General features: G+C 48.3%; 1 protein-coding gene and 1 non-coding gene across 2 annotated transcripts in view; both read left to right on the top strand.

Moving 5' to 3' along the window:
* LOC122172254 (retinoid-inducible serine carboxypeptidase-like) overlaps positions 1–14,132 on the top strand; it is a 331,017-nt gene that overhangs the window by 257,487 nt on the left and 59,398 nt on the right. The window lies entirely within an intron of this gene.
* On the top strand, positions 1,551–1,622 carry TRNAT-CGU (transfer RNA threonine (anticodon CGU)). Its single transcript has one exon. It is a non-coding gene; the product is annotated as a tRNA-Thr (tRNA).

Here is a 14,132-nt window from a genome sequence, read left to right on the forward strand (position 1 = left end):
TTTAGACTGGACACTGTGCTAATAATTCGAAGCGTGCGGCATGGAACACTTCGCTGTACGTGCGTTTAACACTCGTGAAAGGTCCCAGATTGGTAACTGGGGAAACAGCCCGGCTTTTTAGCCAGCTTTGTGGCGTGGCTACTGCTGCATCGCTATAGAAACAGAGTGAACGCTGTAGCATGAAGCGCTCCGTGGCTTAGAGGATTGGATGTGGGTTAGGAAGCGTTGTACTTTGAGGTCGCAGGTTCAAATCTAGCCAACTTCATCAAGGCATTGTTACTCTGGTGCCCAGATTTCAATGCATTGGCTGGGTAAGGACCGCGCCCCACCTAAGGGGGGGGGAGAAAGATAGCTGCGCTCGGATCCTCGGATCCAAGCCACGATGGGGCTGTCTGTCCCTCCCGTCGTTTTGGGGGGGAGGGGATGTCTCTCTCTCTCTCTCTAGGGCCGGTTGAATGTCTGAAAGCTCGTTCTAGAATGAGGCCTGCATTACATGAGTCGTGGAAGTTTGCCACCTTGGCAACTGCTTATTTGGGAAGAGGGAGAAGTGAACGTCTTACATCCTGGTGGGGGAAGGTGCATCCATAACATGCCACCTTGAAATCCCCGATGGATGCATGGGAAGCTTGCAGTCTAATTTACATGGTTGCAACCACTTATCTTGGAGGGAGCAGGGTGCTACGTGCATGAACGTGGAAACGGGGCTACTTCGCTGTAGCCGGTGCTCTTTTCTCATTGGCGAGCGTTGCAGACGGGAGCTAGAGAAAGGTGCACTCGCCCCCTCCACACATTCTCACAGGGGAGGATTTCATATCCATTGAAAGTTTGTCCAAGGTCGCGTTGCAACTTCTGGCGGGTTTTTCAGAGGCAAATTGAAGCACAGCAGGGAAGAGTTGGTTTAATGCATTCCAAGGTGCATTGAGGCCTGGACTGCTCCTCGCAGCTTTATAGCTACTAGGGATTTTGGGAGTCCATTGGAAGGATTTTGAGGTGCAGTCGCGGAGGACGTGTGCAGTTTGCACACAGCAGACCTGAAAGTTGGTCTCTGGCCGCTTTGCGGCTGCTGGCTTTTGCTTTAGTTGTACTAGGGGGAAGAAGTTGTAGGGTGAAAGAGGGGGGACGCGGTGTATTGTAACCCTCCCTCCGTCACTGCACGCATGAGTCCTGAAATATCTTCCTTGCCTGCTCTAGAGCTGCTGGTGCTTGGGGGAACTGCATGGAAGGAGCGGAGGGGTGCAGCATTGCATTACAATCCACCCGTCCCCTCCCCTCCGGCATGCTGTTTTACATGCATAAGGCCGGAAAGTTTATCCGTGGCTGCTTTGGAGCTGCGGGGGTTTGGCAGCTGGGCGCTGTGCTCCGCGCGGGCAGCGGCGGAGAGACCGTTGGGCCACGCGGATGGAACGCAGCCAGGGCACATAGACCGTTGGGCCGCGCGGAGGGAACGCGACCAGGGCAAATAGAACGTTGGCCCGGGCGGATGGAACGCAGGCCCGGGATCGTTGGCTGCTGCCTTCCACTGGCTGCTTTCGCCTGCTGCTAGCCCGTCAGGCGCGGTGGCCAAGTGGTAAGGCGTCGGTCTCGTAAACCGAAGATCGCGGGTTCGAACCCCGTCCGTGCCTGAAAGGGAAATGGAGCGCCCGGGCTGCTGGGGAAGGGGAGTCTGGCTCCGCCTTGTGCAGCCTCTTTTTATTTTTCAGCCTCTGCTCCGTTTAGTGAGAGACACAAAGGGGGGCCCGGGCTGCGGCGCCGAGGGGACCGTGTAACCTCCCCCTGCTCCTCCCCGGGGAGGTGCTACTGCACGCAGCGGGCTCTCCTGGCGCCGCCGCACAAAGGAGCGTGCACCGGTCCGCACGGGCCCTCCAGACTGCGGGGCCAGGAGCGCTGCAAGGGGGTGGGATTGCATGTGCTCTGTAGACCCCCTCCGAGCAGCGATCTCTGGCCCTAGCCTAAGCTACCAGAGCGGAGCCGAGACTGTACCGGGAGGACAGCAGTCGGGCAGCCTCTTTTCCTGCATTGCATTGCAAAGGGGGTGGGGGAGAATTGCAACAGAAGAGCCCGTTTTCCAGCGTTGCAAAGGGGGAGGGATGCCGCGGGGGGGCGTTTTCCTGCATTGCTCGCGCGTGGTGTGCTTGAGAGAGACCGCGAGAAAGACAAGGGGACTGGCCGCCCGTTTTCCTGCATTGCAACGGGGGGAGGGATTGCAGCCGGGGAGCCGGTTTTCCTGCATTGCACAGGTTTGTGTGTGACGGGGGTGGAATGACAGTTGTCTTTGCACTGGGAATGCAGCTGGGCTCATTGATTTGTCATGCATTGTGCCGGGTTACAGCTGGGCAGCCCCTGTTTCATTGCATGCGGAAATTGCAGCTGGCCAGTTTTCTGCTTTGCTTTGGGGGTAGGGTTGCCAGTTTGGGTTGGATGTATTCCTGGAGGTTTCGTCGGATGACATAATCGTTAATTTAAAATTAATCATTCAGTCCTGGAGACTCCAGGACAATCCTGGAGGGTTGGCAACCCTACTTTGGGGGAAGCGGGTTGGTATTGAAACCAGAGAACCCATTGCCCTGATCTCGGTCGGGATATTGATTAAGCCCTTAGACCACTTGAGTACTAAACAAATAATAACTGAATGTATTTAAAACAAATTGCTGTGCCCACTCCAATCTTCTTAGTTATTAATCTTCCTAATTGACATGCATGTGGCAGGGTTTCCGGGTGTCTGGTGTTCAACTGGAACACCCACTCGAAAAGGGATCCTGCCAGCTCCGGTCAGCACTGCTGACCAGGCCGTTAAAAGTCTGGTTGGCCCAAGGCTGGCAGGCTCCCTATCTGGCTCCGCACGGCTCCCCAGAAGCGGCAACATGTCCCTGTGGCCCCTAGGCAGAGGGACGGCTGGGGGGCGCCGCGCACTGCCCCCACCCCAAGCGCCGGCTCCGCAGCTCCCATTAGCCGTGGAGCTGCGGGCGGAGGCAGTGTGCAGAGCCGCCTGGCCGCGCCTCTGCCTAGTAACTGAGGGACAAGCTGGCCGCTTCTGGAAGCCGCCTGAGGTAAGCGCCGCCCACACCTCCTCCCGCACCCCAATCCCCTGCCCAAGTTTGGAGCCCCCTCCCGCACCCTCGGCCCCAGCCCAGAGTCCCCTCCTGCAACCCAAACCCCACATCCCCAGTCCCACCCCAGAGCCAGCATCCCCAGCCAGAGCCCTCACCCCCTCCCACACCCAAACTCCCTCCCGGAGCCCACACCCCAACCTGCTGCCAACCCCGACCCGTCCGCCCCAGCCCTGTGCCCCTTCCCGCACCCAAATTCCCTCCTGGAGCCTCCACCCCCCTCCCGCACTCTGAACCCTTCAGCCCCAGCCCAGAGCCCCCTGCTTCACCCCAAACCCCTCATCCCAGGCCCCACTTTAGAGCCCGCACTGCCAGACGGAGCCCTCACCTCCCCCCCTCATCCCAACTCCCAGCCTGGAGCCCCCTCCTGCACCCTGAACCCCTCATTTCTGGCCCCACCCCCAGCTGGACCTCTCACTCCCTCGCACCCCAACCCCCTGCTCCAGCCCAGTGAAAATGAGCGATTGAGTGAGGGTGGGGGAAAGCAAGTGACAGAGGGAGGGGGGAAGGAGTGAGCGGGGGCAGGGCCTCAGAGAAGGGGTGCGGTAGGGGTCCGGTCTCAGGGTAGTGGCGGGGCAGGAGGCGGGGCAAGGGTGTTTAGTTTTGTGTGATTAGAAAGTTGGCAACACTAGCATGTTATTTAACACTGGGCATGTATAGACAGCCTGGGATTTTCACTGTGGCTTCGGGAGATTAGGTGTCCAATTCTCAGGTTCCTTTGCGCTCAGCCCGAATTACCACCGAAGATGCTGCGGGGAAAGGGAAACAGTGACTCCTTTCTATTAAAGGGAGCAATCCCTTTGTGCCATCCAGGCCTGAGTGAGCGGCAACTGCAGAGCCCCACATCACACCCTTAGCCGTGGACACAAATCCAGGATGAATAAAGAGATAAGAGACACTGATAGCACACTCCTTATGGCTAATGAACAACTGTAACCCAAAAGCACCTAATGTATGGTAGAGATTGGTCTGAATTAAAACCCTGCATCTAAGACACCCCCAATGCTGGAAGTTCAGTTCCTCATCCAAACTACAGCTCAGACCCCTCCCTGACACACAGCAGTATGTTGTGATGAGCAGAATATGGAAAGGAAACCTTTACGCCACTTATTGCAGTGATTTTTGTCGTACTACTGTATTTCAGAAGAGGACAGAGGCAGTGTGTTTTGCTTAATAATCGTGAGTGTAAATATTTCAATAAAAGGAATATTTGGTGCTGCATGAAAGGTGGAGGATTGCTTGGTAAGCACGAAACATTGAATTCCTCTCGCTTTTACCCTTGTGTAGGGGCTTTGGTTTGTTGCGACGGATAACACCTGTAAACGGTATTGGGAAGCCAAATTGTGGTGTAAATTTGGGGAAGCAGAGAGTTTGCTGGAGTTGCCCTTGCTTACACCAGTGCTGAATTTGGCCCCCGGACTCTTTGCATAAATGTAGATGCAAAGGCAGTTATATCAGTTTTGTGTAACGTACATATTTGCGACACAGAATTCTAAGGTAGGGGGTCTGAGATGGATGAAGACGAGTCACTGCTTTAAGGCATTGTTGTCCAGTGGTTAGAGTAGAACAGTGAGGTTCAGTCCTCAAAGGTATTTAGGCTCCTAACTTCCATTTATATCCACGGAAATCAGGCAGCCTAAATAACTTTGTGGATCTGGGCCTGGGAGTCTCTGGTCCTGATTCTCCCACTGCCTTACTTGATTGCAAAGTCACAAATGGTTAGATACTTCAGAAGACCTGAGCCACCTCTTTTAGAGAGAAGGCCACTTATTCTGGTGCCTTGGTGAGAGCTGAGCTCTTGGAAAATCTGTCCCTAATTGTTTTGTGCTTCACATTTACTCACAGGTTAAATGGGTATTATGCCGTTTATCTAGCCCACATATGTGTTGGAAGAATTCATGTGTTTAAAGCACTTTAGAATCTTAGGATAAAAGGTGTTACGGAGGGACACCATATTATCAAACCAGAGAAAGTGTCATTTAAATCTCAGTGTAAAAGGCAGGAGATGCAATTCCTGTACATTGGATTAGTCAGCTCTTGCACAAAAGTGTGACATGGCCATAAGACTGAGAGCCAGGCATTTTCAGTACTAATTCCATCTCTGAGGCTGACTTTCTCTGTGGCCTTAACAAGCCAATTACTTGCTGCTAAGTTTCACCAGCTGTAAAATGGGGATAATACATTCTAACTCACAGCTGCATAGGCAGGAAAAATGGAATGGAATGTTTGCCTAGCATTTGGAAGATGAAAACACTCTGCACATATGCAGGGTTTATGATTATTGCATTAATCTGGTCCAGTTTCATCAGTGTTTGTTCAGACTCAGCTGGACAGATCCTCCCTGGCATTTGCTGTTTTCTTTGTAGCTCGCCTGTAGGGTGAAAATCTTGGGCTCTGATCCTGCAAATACAATTGGACCGTTGGGCTGTATTCAATGCGTTTCTAATATGGGAAGGGTAGAGAGAAATGCAGTCCTGCACATGGGACTAGATAAAATTTAAAACCTACAAATTTAGTTAAGAGATTAGAGAAACATACGTTTCTTCCAAGGATTATGTCACAAGGGTTCCCTGTTAATGGAGAGAGGGATGCTATATTTCTTGAGGGTATGTATGGGAAACTACACCAACTGGAGTGCAAGTTTTTAGCCCCTGTAGAACAAATTACTACTAATATTTGTGCTTATCTAGTGTCTTCCAACCGAGGATCTCAAAGTGCTTTTCGGATACTAGTCCTCCAGAGGTTGTCCCCATGTTACACATGGGGAAACTGCGACCCAGATGTGGCCTGCTCATGGCCGCCATGTAGTGAGTAGGAGAGCAGGGAAGAGAACCCAGACCTACCAATTCCACTAAACTAAGCTCTTTGAGTTAGGGACTGTCATTTACCATGTGTTTGTGCAGCAGCTAGCACAATGAGCCTCTGACCTGATTGGTCTCTGAGCTCTACTACAATGCTCTTTGTACTCCCTCCCCTGCTCTGATTGACGCCAGGCCAGTCCTCCAGGGTTCTTATCTCAGTACTATCCCTACAGAGCCAAAGTACATTCCCAGCACCATAGAGCTCTTCTTCTATGAAACCTGAACCACAGCAATTGTAAGCCTTTTAGTGCAGGGACCATCTTTTAGTTATGTGTTTGTACATCACCTAGCACAGTGGAGCGCTGATCCATGAGGGGGCCCGTTGACACTATTACAATACAAATAATAAACAATACAGTTTCTTAATAAGTCAGAAAACCTAAGCAGGTTTGGTGAAAGACAAACGAATGAGCAGCTGCACTGAATTATGATGCAAGAGACTTTTAAAAATGCTTGATAAGGGCCTAATTCTGCCATCCTTAGTACTTACGTACTCACCCACATTACACAGTGGGTCTCTGTGCCTGGAAAAGTGCCACTCAGCATGAGTAGGGGGGGACAGGATCAGGCCCTACGTGTTACACTGTTTTATTCTCCAAGAAAACCACTCAAAAATGATGGATGGTGAATCTGATTTTTCTCCCCCACTGGGCAGTTAAGACAGACTGTGGAGAGCCTTTGTCCCTGGCATTTTGCTACTAATGGGACTGTCAGGGTATAAAAAGGGTAGATGTGTTCATTAGGCATCCTACTGACCTTTGAACAGACCGACTCCGCAAAAGGAAATGCTTGTACTCTTCATAGCATTGGAGCTGCGCCAGGCCTGAGCCCTGGTACCGCACCTCTCGTGTTGGGAGGTCAGATGCAATGAAAGAGCCCTGCTATGTTGCATGATGCTATCGGACTGAATGAAAGTGCCCACCTCCCTGCTAGCTCCAACATGTGATTTCCAGACCCACTAGATAGAGCAGCACAGTGTTCTGAAAACCAGAACTCCCAGTGTCACGCGCTGGGCAAAATGAAACCTCAAGCAAATGCTGAACAAGATCATTTTAATCCTATCCATGGATTAATCCCGGGAGGGTTCTGCTTTAAACATTGTGTAGACGCGTTTCTGCAGCTGAGCACTCAGACTGGAAATCTGTTGCACCTGAAAGGATTTGATTGACGCTGTTATTGGGGAATGAAGTGTTGTCTAATGTTAACACAGGGGTTTTGGAATCCGGACTCTTGGAGTGAGATTCTGTGCTGGGCCTCCAAGGAGATGTTGCACTGACAGCCCCAGCCAGGGGGAGGTGGGGGCAAAGGTGAGTTTAAGATACTTGAACGCATCCTTCCATCAGGAGTAGCAGGTGCTCCGCGCCTGAGAATCTGGCCCATACAATGTCACCATTATCCATCTGGGATACCGTGTCACCGTTACACAGTGAATCTATTAGCAGAATTATAGAACACGTATTTCCAAAGTTATAGAGGTCTAGAGTAACAACTACCGTTAAAAATCGTGGCCAGGTCCTCAACTGATGTAAATTAATATAGTCCCATTTAAGTCAAGTGAGCTACACTGATTTACACCCTGGAGGCCTGGCTCCACATTTAAAGAAAAAAGCAATTTCTTTTACTAATAATACTTCAGATAAACATAGCTGGAAGAATTGGGCAAGCTCACTTCCTTTTCATCATGGGTGCTGTTTCCTTACATTATACTGTATTATACTCCCTTTAGAGAATGATGCTGCGTAGGTCACTTTCACTTTTGTTTCTAGTGAGTTTCATTTTCTGGTTCTGATGCACTAGCACTTTGTTTTTGTGTTTGAATTCACAGCACAGCTGGGATATGTTCACGTTCCCCTCTGTCCTCCCCCAACCTTGCCCCTCCCATCATCTTTCCCCCAACCCCAAAAATTCATTGAATTTAAAAAAAAAATGAAATTTCCATCTATTAGATTTTAAAGTCTGAATTTTGTTTAGCAAACTAAATCTGAGGAATTAACTAATTTTTAATGCCCCTTTAAATAATCAAGAGACTCATGCTTTCATCCTATCAGCTGGAAGGCTAGGGGTGCAAGATTTTCAGAAGCGTCTGATGATTTTGGGTATTTCCTTTTTTGAGTGCCCAACCTGAGTTGCTTTAAAGGGGCCTGATGTTCACAAAGTGCTCGGCACCCTCCAAAAATATGGCCCCTTTAAGGTGTCTTGGTTGAGCACCCAAAAATGGAGACACTCAAAATCACCGGCCTCTTGAAATCTTGACCATGTGTTAGTACAGGCGAGTCTCATCTTACGCGGGGCTTCCGTTCCGCGGTTAGTGCGTAAAGCGAAAACCGCGTATAGTCAAAATTACATTGAGTTCAATGGCGGGTGGAATTGCCTGCACTACAGGTACAGTATTAAAATTGTTATTTTTCCCTTTTTTTTTTTTTGCCGACCGCGTAAAGCTGAAATCGCGCATGTTAAATGTGCGTAAGATGCGACAGTCCTGTACAGTGTTTCTCATCCCACTCAGATTGGCGGCTTTTATTCAGTCAACTATTTTCACAACCCCTTTACATTTGTTATAAAAGTAAGTGTAAAAAATGTAATGATGATTTAAAAAAAAAAAAAGATGTCTGTGTAACTGATTTGTGTGTGTTTCAAGAGGGTGGCAGAAAATACTTGACCTTGAAGAGCAAAGGTGTGCAGAGATTTGGGAAGTGAGGTTTCCTTTGCTTAGATTGTAAAAAAAAATTCTCAATGCCTTGGGAACCACCGCCACCATTACCTTTCATGAGCCCCTCCCGGGGTTGCGACCCACCGGTTGAGAAGCACTGTGTTAGCATGGGAGTAGCTATGCAAATCTGATTATGTAATATTCATGTGGAGTGACTCGACCAGAACCTATGTTAAGCTTTTGTGGATGGCTAGTGTGAACATGATGTTTCCAAAAGCCTGATCAGTATGGCTGGTGCAGTTAATAAAGGCAGGGGGCTCTTTTTCCAGCCATTTTGCCTCCTCCCTACTCCCTACACCAGTACGTAATTTGTAATGAAAGAGGTGTCAGGGCTCAAGCAATGTTTTTACTTTCATTACTGATGCGGCAAGCCCAGAGGTGCCGGGGCTATGAACGGCCGAGCCCAGAGGTGCCGGGGCTATGAACTGCCAAGCCCGGAGCTAAGCCCTGGCACAAATTATGCACTGCCCTACACGTAACACCAGCTGTCTTTGTTAGAGAAAATCTTGAACTCATTCATTGAAGAAAAATATAAATGCATGGGTCTAATCCTGCAAACACTTATGGGTTCCAGCACTCCTGGCTTGAGCAGTCCTGCTGGAGCCAATAGGACTGCTCATATGAGTAAGAGCTAATGGGGGAGAAGGGGAGGGACTAAGGAGCATGGGGTTTCTGGGTCCAAACCTACCTTTATAAACAATAAATGGAAGGTCTTGGCTGACGTGATGCTCACGTAGCACAGTATAAAAAATTTGTGATAACATTTCATGTCGCTTAAGCAATTCAATGAGTGATTTATTCTATAAAGTGGAGTGGCTGGTTTATGAGAAAGCCAGACCACTCTCCCTCCCCCCCACCCCCCAAAAAAGCAACTATCCTAAATGAAGCCAGGGAACAGTATTTTCAGTGTTGTTGGAATCATAAATATACAGTCGAGCAAACTAACAGAAGAATAAGTAAACGCCAAACTGTGTAGTCATCACATGGTTACAGCAATGTGATTCTCATTTCCATTATGATTTAGAATTTAATAGACCAACTGAAGTTTGACCAAGAGGCATTTCTTGTGTCAAAATGAAAAATTACAGATCAAAAGGGTGACTTTGCAGACAAACATATCGATCTACAGCCTGGGTGACACAGACTTCCTGGAAGAGAGCCCAGAACTAAGCATGTCTGTGTTTTAAAGTCAAATGGCTATAGCCTTTTACCACTGATGAATAAAAAATGTTTTTGTCTGCATGCTGAAGGCCTGAGCAGAAACTAAAATGACTTGATTTGTTCGGCTGGAGGCACAAGTATGTGTTTGGGAATAATATGCCTTAGAAGCTTGGGGTTTATTTTAATTTTTTTTTAAAAGGTGCTTGAAGAAGTCAGAATTCAGGTTAAAGACTTTTTGCTGAAAAAAAAAATATTGTGGAGGGGAAAATAGCTGCTTTTTCATGTAACGAGTCTAAGAGACAGCCCTGGGAGAAACCCAAGGTGCTGCATGAAGTAATGATGATAATTCAGCTCTTGGGGGACAATCTTTTTGTGTAGGGTGTGTGAAGTACTTAGCAGAATGAGGCCCCAATTCTTACTGAATTAGCATTTTAATAGACATTAATAGGTGGCACTCTTGCCTCTCAGTCAGCACTGAGCCAGTGGCCCAGCATTCTGTTAGGGGCAGTGTGATGCTGGAGGCAGTCTTAGATAAGACGCAAAATTGAGGTCCTGATCACATCTGTGAAGGAGGCAACGTGGCTTAATGGACAGAGCACTTCATGGGGACTTAGGAGACCTGTGTTCTGTTCCTGGTTCTGCCACTGCCTTGATGGGTGACCTTGGGCAAGTCACTTCATCTTCCTGTGCCTCAGTTTCCCCCGTAGAACGAGGATGTTGATAGTGCTCTCCTTTGTAAAGCACTTTGAGAGCTACTGATGAAAAGTGCTAGCTGGGTATTATTATGATTGTGTTTATTAAGGATTCCATAGTGTTTTTGCCAGCATGTGGGTGTCTCCTAAACAAATTCCAGTTTCATGGAGACATAGACTATAGAGACAGAAAAGCACGACTCAGCCATTTCCATACCAGTGCAGGATTGTGATTTGGATAATTATATTTTGCTCACCCAAATTCTCCCTAAAATACCAAAGGAATTCCATTGGTAACCTGCTGTGTAGTGTTGCTGTATGCTGAGTTCCGGCCCAGAGGTGGCTGCATTTCACTAAATGAGATGATCCCTCCATAGCCAGTCATTTGTAATGTGTTTTGAGATACTTCTGGAGGTAAGGCACTACACCTCTACCCCAATATAACGCAACCCGGTATAACGTGAATTCGGATATAACGCAGTAAAGCAGTGCTCCGGGGGGTGGCGGGGCTGCGCACTCCAGCGGATCAAAGCAAGTTCGATATAATGCGGTTTCACCTATAACGCAGTAAGATTTTTTTGGCTCCCGAGGACAGCGTTATATAGGGGTAGAGGCGTATGTGATTGTTAGATGTTGTGTTAATGAAGCACAAATAGAGGTTTGATATGACTGTTCTAATGCAATATAAAGGTTTCCTATTGTACTAATGCAGTGGTGCGCAGTCTGGTCTCTAAATATAAAGAAGGATTTGGGGGACCCATGCATAGTTATTCCTGGGGTGAGCCATCCAGCTCAGTAGTAGACTGGGGCTGGACAATTCCCATCCCTTCTGCTACCTCTTCTCTGCAGTCCTCACCTGAAGTGGTGAATGCTCCTCTCTTCCTTACCCATAGGCTCTGGACCATCTGCCGGAAATCCAGGCGTGGAACCTTCCAAATGAGGACTGGGGAGAGCAGTTGGGGGATTCATTTTCGGGCCCTGCAGTCGGGCGGGACAAGGGCTCAGGGACAGAGTTGTGGCTGGCAGATCAGAGGAGTGTGTAGGTGACAGACGGAAGAGGAAGGCCCAGTGAACTGCTGCCGCATAGATTGTGGAGCCAGCCCTGATGACAAGCCGTGAAACCTGAAGAATGTCTTCTCCCTCTCGGCCAATGGCGGTGCAGAGAGTTTCTGCAGGAGTTGCGTTGCCCAGAGTAGAGGAGCTGTCCCTGCAGGGTAGATCTTGTTTCAGCACAAAGTGGGGTAGGCTCCCTGCTCTCTGTACCCCCCAAGATCTGTGGGCGTCGGTGCACCAAATCCTCAGCCCTCCAGACCCCTCCCACCAATGGGCATGGGTCTAGGAAACCTCTCTGAGGCTCACCTTGCTGAGTTTCCCTTCCTGCGGGTTTTTCTGCAGGAGGGAACTGCTCTGGTTCAGTGACGCAGCTGGAAAGAATGATGAAATGAATAACACTCTGTCTCCTAAGAAGCAGTATTGTTTTCCTGTTACCACAATGGCAACTGCTGGAGAGGCAAAATAAGCCTCCGATTCAGCAAGTAATCTCTCTGGCTTTTGCACCGCACGAGGCCATGGGAGCCCCTGGAATTTGACCTCCTCAGCTTTGCATAGGCTTGGACATATTTATTTCGCGCTGAATGGCAGCAGTTGCTGCGCTGAACTCCAGCGAGATGCCAGTTTAAGTTCCAATTGGTATGAGTGTAACAAAGCTTCAATTATGCCAAATGTTTTAGTTCCCCCTAAGGGGCTACTTATAATCTCATCTCCTCACCAGTACGTCTGACCTCTGCAGCAACAGGCCTGCACATTTTAGGAGCTCCACTCCACCATGTTACCGAGGGTAGGTCTCAGCCAGCATTAGAATTACCGCAGAGGATGTTAAAGCTTCCGACTCCTCTTTGTGACTGTAGAATTAACGGAAAAAAACAGAGGTTCGGGGCCCAGTCCTGTAAACTTTGCACACAGGAGTAGTTGACAACAGGAGGGAGCACGGATTACCCCGGTGAGTAAGGATTTGCAAGATCAGGACCATAGTTTTTACTTTCATGAGGTGTACATTAGGGTATAACTCCACAGAAGCCAGTGAAATTGTATGGCTGCAAAGACAATGTAAACGAGATCAGAGTCAGGCCTGGGATGACTAACAGCTTCCAAATTATTAGTCCTCATGTCTGAATGGAGAACTATTTCCTTTGCATTCAGTACAAAACAATACAGCTCCCCTGAAACAACATGAAGATTATGAGGACAAAGCCAGGATCCAGAATTCCCCGTGATGCACCACATCAGCAGTATAAAAAGCGCATAAACTACAAACTTTCTGACTTTTAGAGTTTGTATTGTTTTCCACCATCTAAAGGATACTGGACCAAATCCATCCCTGTACTAACAGTGACACCAGGAGCGACTTTGGCCCAATAGTACTAATATCTTGGTTGATTTGGGGCAATGATATTAAACTGCAGCATTGAACATGTAGGATATTCCCTTTTTACAGATGGGGAGAAAAGGCTGGGAGGGTCTGAACACACAGTCTGTCTCCTTACTGCCTCTGAAATGTGCGTCATAAATCTTCATGTGAAATACGATGGAGTGAGCTGGATAATATTTCCTTTATCATTTCAGTTTAACATTTGCTCATGGTTGCACCCAGATTTTAAATTTTTTTTTCCTCACCAGCAATAAAGTTTGATGAGCCTTTGGCCCCGATCCTACACCTTGTTTTGCCCGGGTGAAGCCTTCTGTCCGTCCACAGCACCATAGGCTTCGACAGACGCAGGGGTCTGACTGCATGGAATGGCCTGTGGGATTGCGGCCTTATTTGGTATGTAAGGGCTATGGGTCCGATCCAACTCCATTGAAATCAATGGGATTCTCACCGCTGATTTCAATGGAAATTGGATCGGGGCCCAAGTCCCCATTTTACTGATGAGAAAATTGAGGCACGGGACACGGAATTACTGTCCTGCCAGGTTTAGAACATAGCAGTTTCTGACTCCCAGTGTATGTGATGAGAATAAATACATGAAAGTTTATGAAGTGTTCAGGTACTATAGTAACAAAGGCCAAATAAGCATTGTACATAGATTGTCCTGTGCACACCTCTCCCCCTCAGCAGACACTTAAATCTCTTGGAGCCAATGCAAGATTTCTGCTGTGCAAACAAATTCTCACCTGCTACTTCTGAGCCCATTTCTTGTTAGACCCTAGTTGAGCTAAATCCCCTAATTCCTGCCCTTCATCAACCAGGGTTTAACATCATCACACTTCCAAGTTCCCAAATAGAGAACACTTGCAACATATTTTGAGATTGAAACTTGAAAAGACTGAGGAAGGATTGCATGGACTGAAGGTCCCCCATGGAGGAAGCAGCAGCGTAAATAACGTTTGTTTAATTGCCAAGGGTTATGGAATGTAGGATTATGGTAGGATAAGGGGATTTCCCCATTGACAGCTGCTCCCACAAACGCACCCATTATTTATATACGTAACTTCTTGTTCAGACAGTAAGAATTTAAACTGCCCATGACACCACTGTACCCGTGATTGCTGTTTCCACAGTTGTAACATCTGGGTTACATGTAGCTGTCTCCCCCAGGAATTG

This window comes from Chrysemys picta, chromosome 12 (genome assembly GCF_011386835.1).
Source record: "Chrysemys picta bellii isolate R12L10 chromosome 12, ASM1138683v2, whole genome shotgun sequence".
Lineage (NCBI taxonomy): Eukaryota > Metazoa > Chordata > Testudines > Emydidae > Chrysemys > Chrysemys picta.